This window comes from Jaculus jaculus, chromosome 13 (assembly GCF_020740685.1).
Source record: "Jaculus jaculus isolate mJacJac1 chromosome 13, mJacJac1.mat.Y.cur, whole genome shotgun sequence".
Classification (NCBI taxonomy): Eukaryota; Metazoa; Chordata; class Mammalia; order Rodentia; family Dipodidae; genus Jaculus; species Jaculus jaculus.
The window spans coordinates 41,480,464-41,498,471 of record NC_059114.1 but is presented as its reverse complement, the minus strand read 5'-3'; the positions used below and the strand labels follow the sequence as shown (position 1 = coordinate 41,498,471).

Sequence of the window (18,008 nt, the reverse complement as noted above, 5' to 3'; positions counted from 1 at the left end):
CATTGAGAAATCCTGCTGGAACTGAGCTGATAACTTCCTCCATGTAGTCCAGCTGACAGAAAGCTGGAAGAAGCCATTCTGCATGCAGTTCAATGGGAGAGAGAGAAATCGCCAGTGCAGATACTCAACAGTGGACACTGTAAGCCTTATATTTTACCAGCCAGGCCAAATGAGCCAACATGTGCCATAGTGGCATGTCTGTCATGGTGGAAACCAATTACCCTCTAATTGGACTGGAGGCCTGCTCCATGGGAGGAAATACATCCCTGAGACTGAAAACCTACAACAGGGGTAGTCATGAGCCATAGGGGTGTAACGCCTGCTGCTAACTGGCTAAACATGTATACTATGCTTATCATACTGCCCAGTAAGCACTCTTCTTAATGCTAATACCCATGTATCAATGCTACTCTCACTTTTGGTAGAGAACCTTCTCTTTTCAGATGGCAGTGACCTCAGGATGACTCAGAAGGCATCATGGTGCTGGGAAGAAGTGACAGGCGTGCTCATTACTGCAATATCTCTATCGCATCTTCCAAGTCTCAGGGTCCATTGCAGAAGAGGTGGTGAAAATAATGTAAGAGCCAAAAGAAGGGTAGGATTCCTTACAACGTGCTCCTCCAGACATAAAATGGCCTAGATATCCATGACCTCACAGTACCTGACACTACCTACACAAGACCATCATAATAGGAGGCAAAAGATCATGACATCAAAATAAAAGAGAGACTGATTGAGATGGGGAGGGGATATGATGGAGAATGAAGTTTCAAAAGTGAAAGAAGGGTGGGAGGGAGGGTATTACCATGGGATATTGTTTACAATCATGGAAGTTGTTAATAAAAAATAATAAATAAGTTTAAAAAAAAAGATACATGCCAGGCGTGGTGGCGCATGCCTTTAATCCCAGCACTAGGGAGGCAGAGGTAGAAGGATTGCCATAAGTTCGAGGCCACCCTGAGACTCCATAGTGAATTCCAGGTCAGCCTGGGCTAGAGTGAGACCCTACCTCGAAAAACAAACAAAAAAAAAAAAAAAGATACAAAGAGAGCCAGGTATAGTGGCACACACCTTTAATCCCAGCACTGGGGAAGCAGAAGTAGGACAATCACTGTGAGTTCAAGGCTACCCTGAGACTACATAGTGAATTCCAGGTCAGCCTGGGCTAGAGTGAAACCATACCTCAAACAAACAAACAAACAAACAAAAAGATACAATGAAAATAGAAAGTCATATTTTTACATATTACTGAGGAGGCCAATTCTTTGTAGTTGTCTTAATCTTTTCAAGTTCTTCTCAACAAATAATTGTTAATAAAATATTCAATTAATATATAAACTTTAAAAAAAGAGTAGTGGCAATAGCTTGTATTGTGCTGGGAGCATTTGGATCCTCCCTGACCAACAACTAGAGAGGCAACCCACACCTGGAAGTGTGATTCTGGTTAGTAACCCATAGCTTATGGGAACAGTCCATATCCATCCACATAGGGTATCTTTGTTCAAACAATTTTTAGTATTGGTTTGTTTATCCTCTACTCTGAAAACTTTCAAACAGAAAAGGAAGAATTTTAGGAAGACATTGGAAGAAAGAACTATCAGAGTAATTAATATTGTGAAAATAGCCCTATTACCAAGCGAATTCTTCAGGTTCAAAGCAATCCCCATCAAAACTCCTTCTTCAAAGAGCATTGCAGGAGAGGGGACAGAAGGCATGTGAGAGCTGAGAGGGTGGGAAGGGTGGTTTGGGATGATGCCTTCCTGACATGAAGTGGCTGCTGCACTCATGACCTCACAGCAGCTGTCACCGCCTGCACAAGACCTGCACAGCAGTGTGCCTGTCAACACTCCGTCCTTGGTAAGGACTGAAGGGAAGACAAGATGAGGGTATGGAAGAAGGACTAGTTGGAAGGAAAAGGGATTTCAATGAAAATGAAATGAAGGATGGGCTCAAAAGTTAATGGTAGGGAATTATGATCAAAATACATAATGTACATGTATAAAATTGTCAAAAAAGTTAAAAAAGGTAATATTAAAATTTAACTTACCATTTTTATATAACTACATATCAAAATATCCACTTGTAAAACTAAATAACATGTAGATGGTATGTATGGTGGTTTGATTCAGATGTCCCCCATAAAGTTAAGTGTCCTGAAACCTAGATTCCCAGCTGACGGAGATTTGGGAATTAATGCCTCCCTGAGGAAGTATATTGTTGGGGGTGCTCTGCCTTATGTTGTCCAGGGTGTGATGTCTGCCCTCTTCTCATGCCATTGTTTTCCCTGCCATCATGGAGCTTCCCCGTGAGCCTGCAAGCCAAAGTAAACCTCTCTTTCCCACAAGCTACTCTTGGTTGGGTGATTTCTACCAGCAATGTGAACCTGACTGTAACAGCATATTTCTATGGACTTTAGGGACCTGAATCACAGATGTCATTTGGAAACAAATGAAACTCAAGAGAGTTTTAACAACAAATAAGCTACAAGTGTTGGTGTAAGTACTGAGACATTCTACCATAATATTTACTAAACTTTATTTTTTATATATAAAGAATTTCATTTATAGTGCTTGCTTCAGCTGCACACATGCTGAAATTGGAACAATATAGAGAAGGTTAGTATGGTCCCTTCACAAGGATGACACACGAAGCATTCCATATTAAAAAAAAAAAAAAGAGGGCTGGAGAGATGGCTTAGTGGTTAAGCGCTGGCCTGTGAAGCCTAAGGACCCCGGTTCGAGGCTCGGTTCCCCAGGTCCCACGTTAGCCAGATGCACAAGGGGGCGCACGCGTCTGGAGTTCGTTTGCAGTGGCTGGAAGCCCTGGCGCACCCATTCTCTCTCTCCTTCTATCTGTCTTTCTCTCTGAGTCTGTCGCTCTCAAATAAATAAATAAATAAAAATAAATAAATAAATAAAAATAAAAAAAAAGAATTACATTTCTATTACCTAAAATAAATGTTCTGGGTAAATAAAGTTAATTGTGTTAACTGGCTGGGTCTCTAAGATATTTAGAAATTCTTCTATCTATGTTTTTAAATTCTTATGGTATAGATTTTAATCCCTGAAGGTTATATTACTTTACCACTTGACATTTGAGCAACAGCCATTAGTCTGTAATTTATTATTTCATGCACTCTGATCGAGGTCCATGAGGAAACTGAGACATGGGGCATTGAGAAAGTTTCAGTTTGCTTGGGTTTGAATAAATTTTGGGTGTTTTACTACAGAATAAATATTTGTGTTTATTGAATCACATATGTCCGGAAGGAGAAGTTTTTGTTGTAACACAAATGAAAGAATTCATATTTTTATGACCATTCAACTCTTAGAGATTTTTAGTTAATGGACAATAAAAATGTTCTCCTTATGATGCAAAACAAAATAAATGGTTGTTTCTTAGAATGAAATATGATGAAAAACCTACTTGAAAGACTTCCTTAAAAATCTTAATTTGGAAACTTCCAATAGCTTGATACAATTTACTTTGAAACATCTCATGGCTTCATAGTAAACAGCTACAAAACTTTGTGGGCAGCCTGGGCATGAGTGATACTAACCAATGGATAGGATATACAAGAGAGGAAGGGAAACAATATCATTACCAAGTGACTCACTGGAATGGGTGAAAAGCCTAATTTTAACCTAATTATTTTGATTGTCAAGAAATATTTTGGTATATTTGAAATTCTAGAAAAAAATTTATTGAAAAGATGGATAAATTAATTCTTTCAGTTACTCTGGTGTTTTGAATGTGGAATGCTATATAACGGTGTTATAACAGTAGGATCATCTAAATAATAGAGCACAAGGATTGTTGTATTACTCTTAAGATGGAATGTTGCATCAAATGTGGGTAAAGTTGGGGACTGGAGAAATATCTTAGAAGTTACAGCATTTGCTTATGACGCCTAAGGACCTGGGTTCAAGTCCCCAGGACCCACATAAGCCAGATGCACAAGGGAGCACATGTGTCTGGAGTTCATATGCAGGGGCTAGAGTCCCTGGCATGTCCACTCTCTCTTTATCTCTATCTGTCTCTTTTTCTCTCATAAATAAATAAATAAAATATTTTTTCAAGTGGTTAAAGTCCCTGAAACTATAATTGAAGGATTCTTGTCAATGTTACTGCTGGTATAGTAACTATCTGGTATTATTTTCCAGGAATTGGAGCTTATTTCCACATAAGGCAAGTGCAAAGGATTCCTTTTAGGATCCTATAAAATAGGCCAAGTACTGACTTAAAGTAGGAGGACATCTTATGATAACAATCATAGGCAAGTTATATATCATTATTTAATACCAGCTCTAGCTTTTATTTCTAACCAGAGGTCTTTTATAGCTTTGTGGTCACAGTGGTAATGTTTCTCAAAGGACTTAACATCATTCTTCTGGAGGTGAAATCAACTTCTAAGAACTTACTTGGACCTTGCTTAAAGAATATCATATGCTGATTCTCCTTTCCTGGGTGTACAATCTTTTGTTTAGATGCCAAACCCTGCTTCTGTTTTGGAAGCCCTTTCAACTGGCTGCTCCAAATTGAGGACTAGTCTTCTCTTCTAGAGCCACTCTAAATCAGGTTTTTCAGGATTCAAATATCAACCCAAGGCACATTTACTGTCACTCTCTAATAATAGTGATTACTATATTGGATATATGAAGCTAGATAAAACTCTGTTCTCTGCCCTAATGACCTGAGGGGAACTTCTGTGAAATTGAATAGCTTCTTCATCATACAGAAGCGTGCTGCTACCTGACTGAAATGAGCAAGGACAGGAGCCAAGGGCAACACTTGAAATTTGGGCCCACCTGCCTCATGTCTTGTGTGGGTGATGTAATTCTCCTGAACTTCAGCTACTTCCTCTCTAAAGCCAGGATAACTGCAGCACATACCTAAGAGGATTTTTATGAGGAACAAACAAGAAAACAGAATAAACAAGAAAACCAAATAAATTTCTTTATATGGCACTTAATGTTTAGATATTTGCCATTAATTCAATTATCATAGTTTCATTTCCTTCATTTACTTCTAATATACCAAAGTACACTTGTGGTAGAAAATGTTAAAGCTTTGCAGGACTGTAAAATATATATATACATATATATATATATAGTTTAATAATAGACATCTATATCACTCAAGTTTTCAATGAGATAGAAAACCCACCAGTTATTTGAACAAAAACTGACAATATAAAGAATTATTAACTAGGTATAAAGTTGTCAAGCATGCAACCAAAAAGATAAAAGGATAAAACTTCAAAGCAGCAGCTGTAGGGAGAAGCAGTCAACCTGAGGGCTGGCAGAGTCTGGACTCAATAAATCTTGGAAGCTCTAAGACGGAGACTCTGATAGCTGTGCTCTGAGGAAGAACTCTGTTGGCTGGTTTGACTTTTTACAAGGCACAGCAGGTACTTGGGATGATGTGTTGACCAGCACTAAGGCTGTTTCCATTTGTGCTGGGAAAACTATGCCTTGGATTCAGCTACTGCTATCTGGAGCCTGACACTGTCAAAATAAAGAGGCTGTGGCTGCACGTTAGCATGAGGGAGGAGCACATTCTTTAGCTTCCGTGTCTAGTTCTTTCAGGAGCTTCCTGCTGCATCTGATCTGAGGTGCAAATCAACCACATGTCCTTAAAATAAATCCTCAACTTTTACTTATGCCATCTAGAAGCTATTTCTTTGAGAAGTTTTAATGAAAACAAGTTTTGTGAACCAGAGGAACAAGTTACCATCTTGCTTGAATAAAGTGCAGGCTTTACCACAATATCCATCTCTACAGTCCACAGTCCCACACTACTGTCTCAAATAGCTCAGGAAAGGAAGTTTAAGGTTTTGCCTCCATGAACCAGACATATAAAAAGGTACAGCCTATATGGTATTTCTTGATATTCCTTGAAACAGCTCAATAATTTTGGAATTATCCCCACACATCTCTGTGAGAAGCATGACCATGTACATCATGATATTTAGGATGGCATGAGAAGAATGTTTCTTGACAATCTTTTGCTCCTATTCCAGGGAGAGACTGGGAAAAGGAAAATTAGGCTCAATTAAAACTACTTGCAGGACTGGTCAAAGGGAATTTCTAATTCCTTAAATAGAAAATTTCAGTTTTCCTGAAGTGAGACAGCTAGTGAAATATGTTCATTTTGCATATTGTTTGGTGGTGTGGTTAATTTCAGCTGATACTTCAGAGCATCTAACAGTGTCAAGATCATTTTTGTCAACTCTGTCTGGTGCCAAAAATGCCTGGGAAAGCTTGTTTTATATGTTGCAATAAGCAGCTCATGAATGTTCATCTGGAAATTATTTCTAGTATAAGAGTTATGATGTTTCCATATCCCATCAAGAGCAATCATTTGGACTTACACAGAAAGCACGATTTGTTGTTCAACACAAGCTATGTTTGACACTGAGGGAGGTGCAATGGCAAAGAATCTGGCAACCAATATGGGGAAAAGTCTGCAACTTAGCAGCACAAGTTTATATCTAAACATCTCTTTTCCTTGGTTTTCTTAGTGACTTGTCCAAATTTCAGGGTATCAGGCATGAAGGATGGGGAAGGACCTAGAAAAGGAGAGAATAACTACAACTAAAATTACACACTCAGTCTTCACAATACTGAGTTGTGTCCGAATGAAATTTTCACTCCCATCTACTGTTTTATGTATGTGGATTAATTTTGTAGCTGAATCCACACATACTAATGGATAGGTTAGAATATTTTCCAGGTACTGTAATGTGTATTAGGCAGTCTACCATCATGTTTATGCAGTGCTGACTTGTACCACATGTCTAGGCTTAGTCTTGCTTGGTAGATTTTCAAAATGCATCTTAGAGCTGAGGAGATGGCTCAGTTGCTAAAGGAGCTTGTTTGTAAAATACATCTTAGTTTATTTGTACAGACCTAAATATTTGCATAAATCTTTTTCTTTCTGTGTCCTATTATAGTTTACTGCAATGATAAATAGTTTTTAAGCACTTAAAGTCAGATGTAATGATGACAGAAAAAAAGCCTTCCATTGAGTCAGGATGGAATGTCCTACTATAATAAAAGCCTAAATTGTTTAAGAATAAAACCTGTGTAATTTTTACAATTTTAAAGGCAAATAATTTGTCACATTCATGTGTCTATTCCTCAAGCTATATGATAGAAGAGTTTCTCTAAGGACTGCCTAGATACTTGTCTATTTCTAAATCTCTACAACTTTCAATGCCATGTATTGGTTTGTCACATTAAAATTATGTTCTGGGAATGTGGCTGCTTACAGCTTTGGATTAACAACACAAGATTTGCAATTTCCCTTGTTTGTGAGATAGAGGTAAAACAGAATGACGGCTTGCCTACTATGATTTAGATTGCAAATATGTACTGGCCAGACAGAGAAGCTCAAAACGCAATAGCTAACTTCTCTTGAACATGTACCATGTATCAAACACTGTTCTAAACCTCTTATGTATATTATCTCATTATTAGTTGACCCCAAAGCTGTAATTGTGGCCACTTTCCAATGAGGAGACAGGGTCCAAAAGCTACGAAAGTTGTCCAAGCTCATGTAACCACTAAGAACCAGAGACTATGCAGATCAAAGCACTGAGAAGAAGCACTATCCTTCAGAACCACTGGACTTCACTGTGTTGAAAGACTTCTTCAGAGCCCTGGTGTGCCACCTGGGCATTCCTCCTTTCTTGCATCTCTTCAGTTCAGCTAATGCGTTTTAGCCTAAAGCCCTCATAGTACAATTGGTTTCTACTTTCTAGGCCTTATCATAATTGCAATTAGATATTTTTATGGTAATTAATATATTTAATATATGTTTCAGCCTCCAGACTATGATTAACCTGAGAGCAGTCACCCGAATTATAGGTTCATCCTTCCATCTTTAAGCCTAATGCCCAAATCCAACACAACAAACATATGCAAGAAATTCATAACAAATTATTTTAAAATTTAGTGACTTCAAAGACAAACACTTTTTATTTCACATTATCTCCATGTTGGGACTTTGGGGTAGTTTAAGTAGATGCTCTGGCTTGTGGTGGGGTCTCTCATAAAGTGGCCAATGAGCTGGACCTTCTACATCTGAGGGCTTGTTGGGGATGGATAATTCATTTCAACCATGGCCATCAACAAGCACTCTAGATACAAGATAGCATAAGCCAGAGGCATAAGAAAGGGTTGGAAAAATGCAGTAGAGAAAGAAAACAGTACAATGATGTTGCTGGAATGGACCTTTCAGAATGTTTATCTGGTAATGTTGAGTCAGACACTGAACACTGATGCTCAAAATTGTTGAGACAACAGAACTTTTGTGTAGATTGCTGTGATCCTGACATGGCTGACAAGGGGTAAGAAACAACGTGACCATTTATTAACAGGTGAGCTCAGAAAGATTTGTCAGAGTTGGAAAAGCATTTTGGATTTGGGTGGCGATATGCTATCATTCAAGAAGGAAATAATGGGTTGAAGAGATGGCTTATCAGTTAAGGTGCTTGCCTGCAAATCCAAAGGACCCAGGCCAATTATCCAGAATCCACTTAAGCTAGTTGCACAAGGTGGCACATGAGTCTGGAGTTTGTTTGCAGTGGCTGGAGGCCCTGGCACGCCCATTCTCTGGCCCCCCCTCATAAATAAGTAAAAATAAAATTAAAAATAGAAGGAAATACTGAGGACCAGAACAATGATATAACTTTAGCAAGCAAACACCATATGATTAGAATCACTGATGGTTACAGGACACTTACTGTGTGTGTGTGTGTGTGTGTGCTGTCCATGGAAGTTATTCAGATTGGAATTGGTCTGCAAAGCCTGTGTTGTGGTAGGTTATCCATGGGACAGTTCCAGTACAGGGTCAGAAGGGTAAGTTCATGCCATGAAAAACAAGTGCATCATTTATCACTGGAGTTGATCTCACTTTAAAGAGAATACTGAAGTGTAAGTAACTGTATTACTGCTCACTATCAAACTAAGGCTGCTTGGATTTTGCACATAGTTTAGGAACAATTTGCAGTGAATTAAAAAATATTTTATCATTTTTTTCAGGGGAGAGAAAGACAGAGAGAGAGAAGAGAGAGAGAGGGAGGAGAGAATGGACATGCCAGGGCTGCCAGCCACTGCAAATAAACTCCAGATGCATGAACCAGTTTGTATATCTGGCTTTACATGGGTATTGGAGAATCGAAATTGGTTCTTAGACTTTGCAGGCAAGTGTCTTAAACACTGAGCCATCTCTCCAGCTCTAGAGTGACTTTTAGTTTTAGGCATTAGCATAGCAAAAGAGCTTGAATTTACAGTGGAGTGAATCTGGATTCAAATTTTATTTATTTACTTATTTTTTTATTAATTAGTTTTGTATTCAGCAAATACAGTCAGTTTGGTACCATTATTAGGCTCATCCATGACCTATCCCCTCCCCACAACAGCTCCTTGTTGAGGAATATGGGTCATGCATTCTGGAGTTAGCCCACAGTTATGGTTAAGATAAATGTCTCTGGATATTATGACTCAACATGTGGCTCTGACATTCTTTCCACCCCCTCTTCCACAAAATTTCCCTGAGCCATGTTGGGTTCATTTTTTGTCTGCTTCAGTGATGAGGTGTTGGGAGCCTCTGGGGCTCTGATTCTCTGATTTGGTAGGAATTGATTTTTCTCTGTGTTGATCTCCTTCCCTCTTGTACTGGTATCCAGTTAATCAGGAAAACAGCACCCTTGCTTGTTTCACCAGTTGTTCTTAGTTTCAGCTGGGGCCCTTTTGAGGTATGATGAGGTGGCTCTCTCCTTAGGATCTACATCTATCTGAAAAAAGAGAAGCAGATTTTCCAATGCAGAGTAAGTTAGCACCAGGACAAATGAGATAACCCTTACTTTTTTAATAGAGAATTTCATAGGTGTAGGCCCTCTTGGAGCCCATGATTGATGGTAGCTTGATAATGGAGAGTGGGCTTATGTTTGGATATAGTTCTGACTTGCTTCCCAGCTCCAGCTATGAGTCCTTTACCACTGAGGGGATCAGTTTGCCAAATCAAGAGCAGTTGGTTCCCCACCATGGCTGTGCCCCACTGTTGCACTTGTGTGAGCATCACATCAGGTTATTTGCTGATAAGTAGTTTAGACCATGAGTTGCTTGGACAGATATTGGTCATTTTCCCCCAGTCACCCATGTAGCACCTTCTGGCACTAGACATGCTGACTATCTGGGGACTGACTCTCTTCTAACTTCAAGCCATGCCATTCCATTTTACATGTCAACCACATAAGGTGTTTTCAGCAGTAGGATCTTACCACACTAACCTTTGGTGGGTCATCAAGTATTCTGACAGAAATATGTCTATCTTTAAGGAAACCTTGTAGGACTCTCTTATCAAAAGCTCATTGTGGATGATGGCCACAAGCTGGTACTGGGAGTTACAGGTCAATGCTCACTAAGAGAAGGAGAAAAAGATAACTAATATACAAGAGTTTAGAGAGAAGGGGGGGAGGGAGAGGGAAGGTGGAAGATGTAGAAGATTAAGGTTAGTCTTCATCATACCCTCTCCGGTGTCTTGTGGTTCAGGTGTTCCCTGTAAGGGCCTGGTGAAGATTCATCCATTTGGTCTGCCTTTTAGGAAGTAGAATTTTATGGTACCATTGCTGTTTGGGTCTATATTTGTGTTTCCCACCCCTTCAATGCCCTCTCTTCCCTCCCCATCCATCCTAGTGTCTAGTCAACGAGATGCTTGCTAGGTATGTAAGGTATCTTGGGTAGATTTAGGTTAGGTGCTGTAGATGAGTAAGACTATGTGGTGATTTGTTTTCCTGTGATTGGGTAAGTTCAGTGATTCCCTGCTTTCCCCCCCTCTGTGCCCTCCCACTGACAGTCTATTGGATATTGCTCTCCCCTAAAAGACCCAGTGAACCCTTAATGTCTTGCCTTTCTTTCCCAGGGATTTGCAGTGCAGTTAGGTGGTTGCCATCTTGGATGGAATTCCTGGATTCAAATTTTAATGATTCAGCCAAGCTATAGAGAAAAATGTTAATTTATCTGAACTTTTTGCTTACTTATTGGAAACATGGAAAAAGTAATAACCACATAATAGGAGACTGGGAGATTAGATGTCACATAGTGGACACTTAATCAATACTAATTCTGGGCATTCAGCTAGAGATTATCTTCTCTATGTGACAGGAACTGGACTTGGCTCTAATCATCTATTCCTTCCTCTTCATTCCCATTATATTTTATAGAATGAAGCAAAATGTTCCTGGTTTGACATTCAAGATCCTGTTCAAACTGTGTTAATTTCCATAATAAGAAATAATAGCAAATATACTAATGGTTAACAGGATCATAGTTACATTATAAAGGACAAAAAGGTAACATTTCATTACCTCTAGTAAGACTCATGCTTACTTTGGTCTCTATTGTATAAAATTGTAAACTGTAAGAAACAGAAGCTCAGTAATGTTCATGCGTGACAGGCATATTATTACAAGCAGTAAGAACTACCAGAATCTATGAATTCTTATGTCAAAGATACTTTCATTGTAGAAATAGAAAATTCCATTTTAAAGGTGAATTATTATAGATAAAACCATTATGATTTATAACTATACTATCACTCTTTGCCTTCTTAAGGTATTTGTGAATGGAACAAATTATCCAAACACAGATACAAAACATGTTTTCTGTATTTTTGGGTTTTGTAATTTCTCAAGTATAACCCTATCTTCATAGACCATCCTTATAGTAACACACTTGGAACTGTCCAAATATATTATAAATTCAGGATTGGCACCAACTTAACTTTTCATCTCTCCATTCCTTTGTATTTAATTTTTCTCTATATGTAAAATTTAATTCTATACCAAATGATACAAATGCTATAGAAAACACACATACATCAAAAACTTATTAAATATCTTAGATTCTGAGTGATCAACTTCCATCTAACCTTACTTAGTAGAAAGTAGAGTGAGGTTTATTCATTGACTGAAAAAAATACACAAAGTGGGGTTAGAGAACCACTTTGTGTAGCAAGATACATACATTGAGTGTAGGATCTATGGACATAGAGTCAAGAACAAGTAAGTTGAGTCATTCATTAATCTATGGTGCATTGGATAAAGTTAAACTTGAGTTAAACTTCAGCCCCATTTATTACTCCTTTTAGAAGTACTATGACTCTTAACAACTCAGTGAAAATTCAGTTTTTTACTTTGGTGGGGTAGTGATGTTTAATAATAAAATTCTGAATAAATAAATCTCAAAGCCAAGAATTTGACAGGCAAAGTGCAAGAGGAGTATTAACTCATTGAACTGTTGGTGGGAGTCAAGTAAATCTGGAAGCTTTCAATTCATCTCAATTCAGAAAGAGTAATAGGATTATTTTTATTGAAATTTGTGTTAACATACAAAAAACCAAGGTTCTTTATGACATTGTCAAAGATACGAGTTTGTTACCCTTCCCTCCTTTTTGCTCATGCCACTTGCCTGTAGTCCTTCTCTTCACCACAGCCTTGCTTCAGATTTCATGTTACATGAGTCCTTTTGACCATCACACTTTTCTCAATACCACTTGCTCCCTTTTATATTCTATCTAGTTACCTAACCTATATTTATCCTCATATTCCCTAAGTACCTTCATAGAAATATTAAAAATGAAAATCCACATATGAAAGAGAAGATGCAATTTTTGCCTTTCTGAGCCCAGGTTACTATGTATAATCTTCTTCAGTTCTATCTATTTCCCTGCAAAGTTCATATTTCATTTTCCTTACAACTGAATAAAATTCCAGTGTGTATATGTACCATATGTTCATTATCTAGTGCTATGGTGTTAGATATCTATATTGATTTCATTTTGCTGCTCTTGTGAATAGAGGCATACACATGGACTTAAAGTATATCTGTGGTAGACCTTAGAGAGGGGGTTAATATCCAGAATATATAAAGAACTGCAAAAATTAAACACTACCCTACCAATAAATGAGCTTACAAAATGGGCAGTTCTTAAAAGGCAAAACCCTCCACTCAATAAATGAGCTTACAAAATGAGCAGTTCTTAAAAGACAAAATCAAAAATAGCCAACAAATACTTAAAAAGTATTTAATATCTTTAGCTGTCATGAAAATGCTAATTAAAACCACTTTAAGGGTTCCATCTCATCCCAATAAGAATAACCAACATCAAGAAAAAAATGACAACAAATGCTGGTTAGTATATAAGGGAAGGAGAACCTTTATTCACTATTGGTAAAGTGTGATTAGGTACAACTACTGTGGAAATAATCTAGAGGTTTCTTAAAAAACTAAAACTAAAAATTGAATGTGACTATACCACTTCTAGGAGTATATCCAAAGAACTCTATATCCTACCATAGGAATATTTTGATATCTATACTGTGTTTATTTACCAAGATTAGAGGATTTTTCTTGATCCCAACAATAGGTTGCTAGCATTTCCTATAGAAAGTATCTGACATGGCTACTAATACATTGCATAAACTTTCATGGAGACACTGACAAGTGTAAGTTGCTATTATGAGTGTCCTGATGTCCTTAGAGAGAAAGCATTAACCATTGTTGTAGTTTGAATAGATGGCCCCCAATATATTCAGTGTTACATTAACTTGTAGTTTGGATCTGCAGCCACCTGGCTATCAGCAGTGTCATTGGGTGGATCTTGGGGTCCAGCCCTAAGATGTGGTGACGGGTTTGAGATTCCAATCTAAAGATATGCAAAGTGTGCCTAGTTGAAGTTCCTGAAATGTGCTGTTTGGTGTGGCTTTTTCCTCTTTCTCTCTCTCTGGTCCTGTGAAAGCAGGCCAATCTCTTCTGCCATTATGGAACTTCCCCTGGATCTGTAAGCTTCAATAAATCCCTTTCTCCATAACTGTGCCTGATTTGGAAGTTCATCTCAGTGTATCTGAGGCTATCTGCTACACCCATCATACCACTTTTTCTTGTGGGTCATCCACATTCCTCAAGTAACCACCCAGCCATTATCCCTTTCTTGCCTAAAAATGCCCCCAAGACTAGGATTCCTGCCCCCTTATCTCTTAGGTCACCTGGTCACTGTTCTGGTCTCACAGCCTAGCTATTTCCCTTTCTCACCATCCCCCAACTGAAGAACTCTGTACATCCAACTACCTGTAATCTGAAAGTTGACTGCTCCAGCTCTTTTGAGTAAGTCCTGGCAACTCGTGTTTTTCCCTGAATAGAAGCTTCCATCTTTGCCTCAGAGTGGTCTCCATGGTCTTTGTCACTCATGAACCTTACATCTGGTGCCCTGACTCAGATAGGAAGGCTTCTGGTTGCCCTCTTGGGAGACCAGACCTCTTTCCCCTGACCAGACCACTGAGCTGTCATTTGACACTCTGAAGGCCTCGGATCATCTCTGTCTGATATAGGCTCTCACACCCACCATGATTTGGCCTCACTCTTCCCTTCTCTGTCTCCTCCCTCGTTCTCCATAAGTATCCCTGTAGGGTTGGCCTGCATTTGGGTTTCATCCTTCCTCATGGAAGCCTTGCCAGGCTACACCCCTCATCTGTTAGGCCCCAACCCCAGGTTTTGAGAAAGACACACTCTTGAAACCTTGAATCTCTTGCTTTCTGATATACCGTACCCTAAGGGGTGCCTTTTGGTTCAGTTACCATCTTGGGACATGCCCTCTCTCTCCCTCCTCAGCTCTCATCTTCCACAGCCAGCTGCTTTTGCCATCAAGAGCACAGTTGTCCTCCTTGCCCACTAACAGGTAAAAAGCAGACAGTTGCGACCTATACAGCCTCTTCCCACATAGGATGTGCAGGCTCTGTTCACCCTAAAGGGCCAGGGGTCATATTGTTGTTCTGCATAAACCCAGCTTAAGCTGTGGTTTATTTTTCTCTCATCCTTGTTTTGCTCTTTCCTTGTCTCCTTAACAATGTAAAACCTCCATGATTCTTAAAGGACATCTTATCTTTCTCTGCAACTCTGCTTGGCCATATCCATAAGCTGGATAATGGGTTCAAATGGCCTAAGAATAATACTTTTGATTTCCAAATTCTCACTGGTTAAAAAAAAAATTCTGCCAACATACAGGCAAATGGTCCAAAATACCCTATTTTTTACTCTTCATGCATGGCCTTCTCTCTGTGATACCTCTTTATTCCCTTCTAGCTACCTCTCCCCAACAGCTCCTCCAGCTCCCTCAGCCTCTCCTGACAACTCTGCTTGGTAACAAGGTTTGATTTTATTCTCAGGAGTTGCAAATAGAATAGAAATTTAAAATGGGAATGCGTAACTTCTGAATAAATGAATGAATGAATGAATGAATGTGTGAAGGGGAAATGGTTGTTTAGAGTTTATATGAAAAGTACACTTAAAATGAATGTGTGTTTGAATGTGTATGGGGCTCACAGCCCTAAGGCTTCAGAATGATTTCTGTTCTGAGCACTGCTATTTCATTGTGGGGATGTTTTCCACCAAGCCCACTGTACTAGATGGCATAGCCAAGTTTTACTATTGAGTGTCCCCCAAAATAAACACTAAAGTAATTAAGATCATAAAGAAATGCAAGATTCTCCTACTCTTAAAGGGTTGTAAAATGGCAGGATCGAAAAGCTGCCTTGGAGCCCTTAGGGAAGACCAAAACTCTCCCTGGAATTTAGGGGGTGGAGGGGGAGGGGGCTCTTTCTTAGCTTTCCTGCCTTGCAGAGCCAGGGGGTTGCAAGCACAGCGAATCTCAGGATCCTGGCCCCAGCATGATGATGAATGAATGCCAGGTAGTTATGGAGACTTATAAGAAATTTGTAACTGCTTTTATGTTTACTTTATCCATTTATGCTTCTTTGAAACTACTAACAAACAGCCTCAATATTTATGCTTAAATTTTAAAGTACCCAATACTGAGTTTGTAAAAACAAGTTCTAAAATTTCTAATAATGTTCAAATATTCTCTCATATTAAAAAAAAAAGGTTTCAGGAAAGCTATAAGAAATGAAGTTCTGGGCTGGAGAGATGGCTTAGCGGTTAAGCGCTTGCCTGTGAAGCCTAAGGACCCCGGTTCGAGGCTTGGTTCCCCAGGTCCCACCGTTAGCCAGATGCACAAGGGGGCGCACGCGTCTGGAGTTTGTTTGCAGAGGCTGGAAGCCCTGGCGCGCCCATTCTCTCTCTCTCCCTCTATCTATCTTTCTCTCTGTGTCTGTCGCTCTCAAATAAATAAATAAATAATTTAAAAAAAAAATGAAGTTCTAAAATCAATATGTTTATTCTGTGTAAATAGCATAAGTCACATCTGATCTACTCTTTCTTCAAAAAAGTTATTTCAAGAGACCTTTTGAGGGGAAAATGGTTATATTAAAAGTGTTATAGTAAGGACAATAAAAGTTTTTGTTGGTAGTTATGAGATGAACTGACTAAAGTAGATAAGTTAAATGTTTGATGAAAAAAGATTGTTACAGAGTTGTTACATAGATTGTAAAGTAAAAGTATGTAGATGAAGGTGTGAGTGAAGCATGTATTGTTCGCAGTGACAAGTGGCCTGGCATGTCCATTCCCTCTCTTTTCCATGAGAATTGTCTAGTTTTTCATTAGATCATGGAAGTTTAATCCAGCTCCTCTATTCTTTGGGTATGTTAAATATAACTAAAGTAATTTCAAAAACTGACTTACAGATTGGATGGACATCTTATTTAGCTTTTTAAAAATTTTTTATTATTTATTTATTTGAGAGTGACAGAGAGAGAGAGAGAGAGAGAGAAAGAGGCAGATAGAGAGAGAGAGAGAATGAGCGCACCAGGGCCTTCACCACTGCAAATGAACTCCAGATGCGTGCACCCCTTGTACATCTGGAAAACGTGGGTCCTGGGGAATTGTGCCTCAAACCAGGGTCCTTAGCCTTCACAGGCAAGCGCTTAACCACTAAGCCATCTCTCCAGCCCTTATTTAGCTTTTAAAAGTGCTAAATATCCTCATCATATATATGTATATATATTATATAAAGGTATCCCACCTCTGAAGTTTAAAAATTATAAAATTTTTCATGTCTTCATATTTAAGCCAAAAATGTTACTACATAAGATAGATCTCTTGTTTATTTTAAATTCTGTTAGCAGATCTTTTGTTCATGGTTTACTCTCTATAGTGTCATATGCCTTAAATATCTAAATCTACTTTTTGTTAATATCAGACTTTTCCAGATATCAAAATATTGTAATTTGATTTATACAAAGTCCATGATGTTTAGCTATCAATAAACATGCATCACCATGCCTTGCTAAAACTTTATAATTTTAAGATGTTTCTTGTCTTGTTCATGCTGGTTTTTCTAGATGATTATCACTGAGGTTATAATCTAAGTCTTATAAAAACTGACTTACTGTGATATTGTTCTTAGAAAAACTGAAAAAGTTCCCCATGTCTTAGAAAAATCCACTGTCTACAAACAATGTTAATGCAGCTTTTCTAAGCTTCATGTAGCAGTCAAAAATATTTCTTTAGTTAAGCCTTAAAATTGTTTAATGATAAAAAGTACTTATTTAAGAAATTACTTTGTGTCTGTCATATTGTCTCTAATGTAACTCAACAATGACCATGTTTTATTTTATTCTTCAGCTATGTATAATCAGTCTCAGTCAAGGTTTCACTTAATTAATTGTCTCATTTCTGATAACTTAAGTTCGTTGCTTATAGGGACATTGATACTTAAAACATGTTTTCTGCCCTAAAATAATAATCGTTTTTAAAATTTAAGTATATTTTATTTATTTACTTGTGAGAAAGAGTCAGAGAGAAAGAGAGAGAGTGTGGGAGAGAGTAGGCGCATCAGGGCCTCCAGCCACTGCAAACAAACTCCAGATGCATGTGCCCCCTTGTACATTTGGCTTATGTGGCTCCTGAAGAATTGAACCAGGATCTTTCGGCTTTGCAGACAAACACCATAACCACTATGCCGTCTCTCCAGCCCTAAAATAGTAAAAATCTTAAATACTTTCAGTTTGGGGGGTAATTGGTACTTGCATTGCTATAAAGACTAGCCAA

At 38.4% G+C, this 18,008-nt stretch overlaps 1 pseudogene; it reads left to right on the top strand.

The window, feature by feature from the left end:
* Window positions 1-2,566: 2,566 nt before the first annotated feature.
* LOC123454331 lies at window positions 2,567-2,665 on the top strand (annotated as a pseudogene).
* The last annotated feature ends 15,343 nt before the right edge of the window (window positions 2,666-18,008 follow it).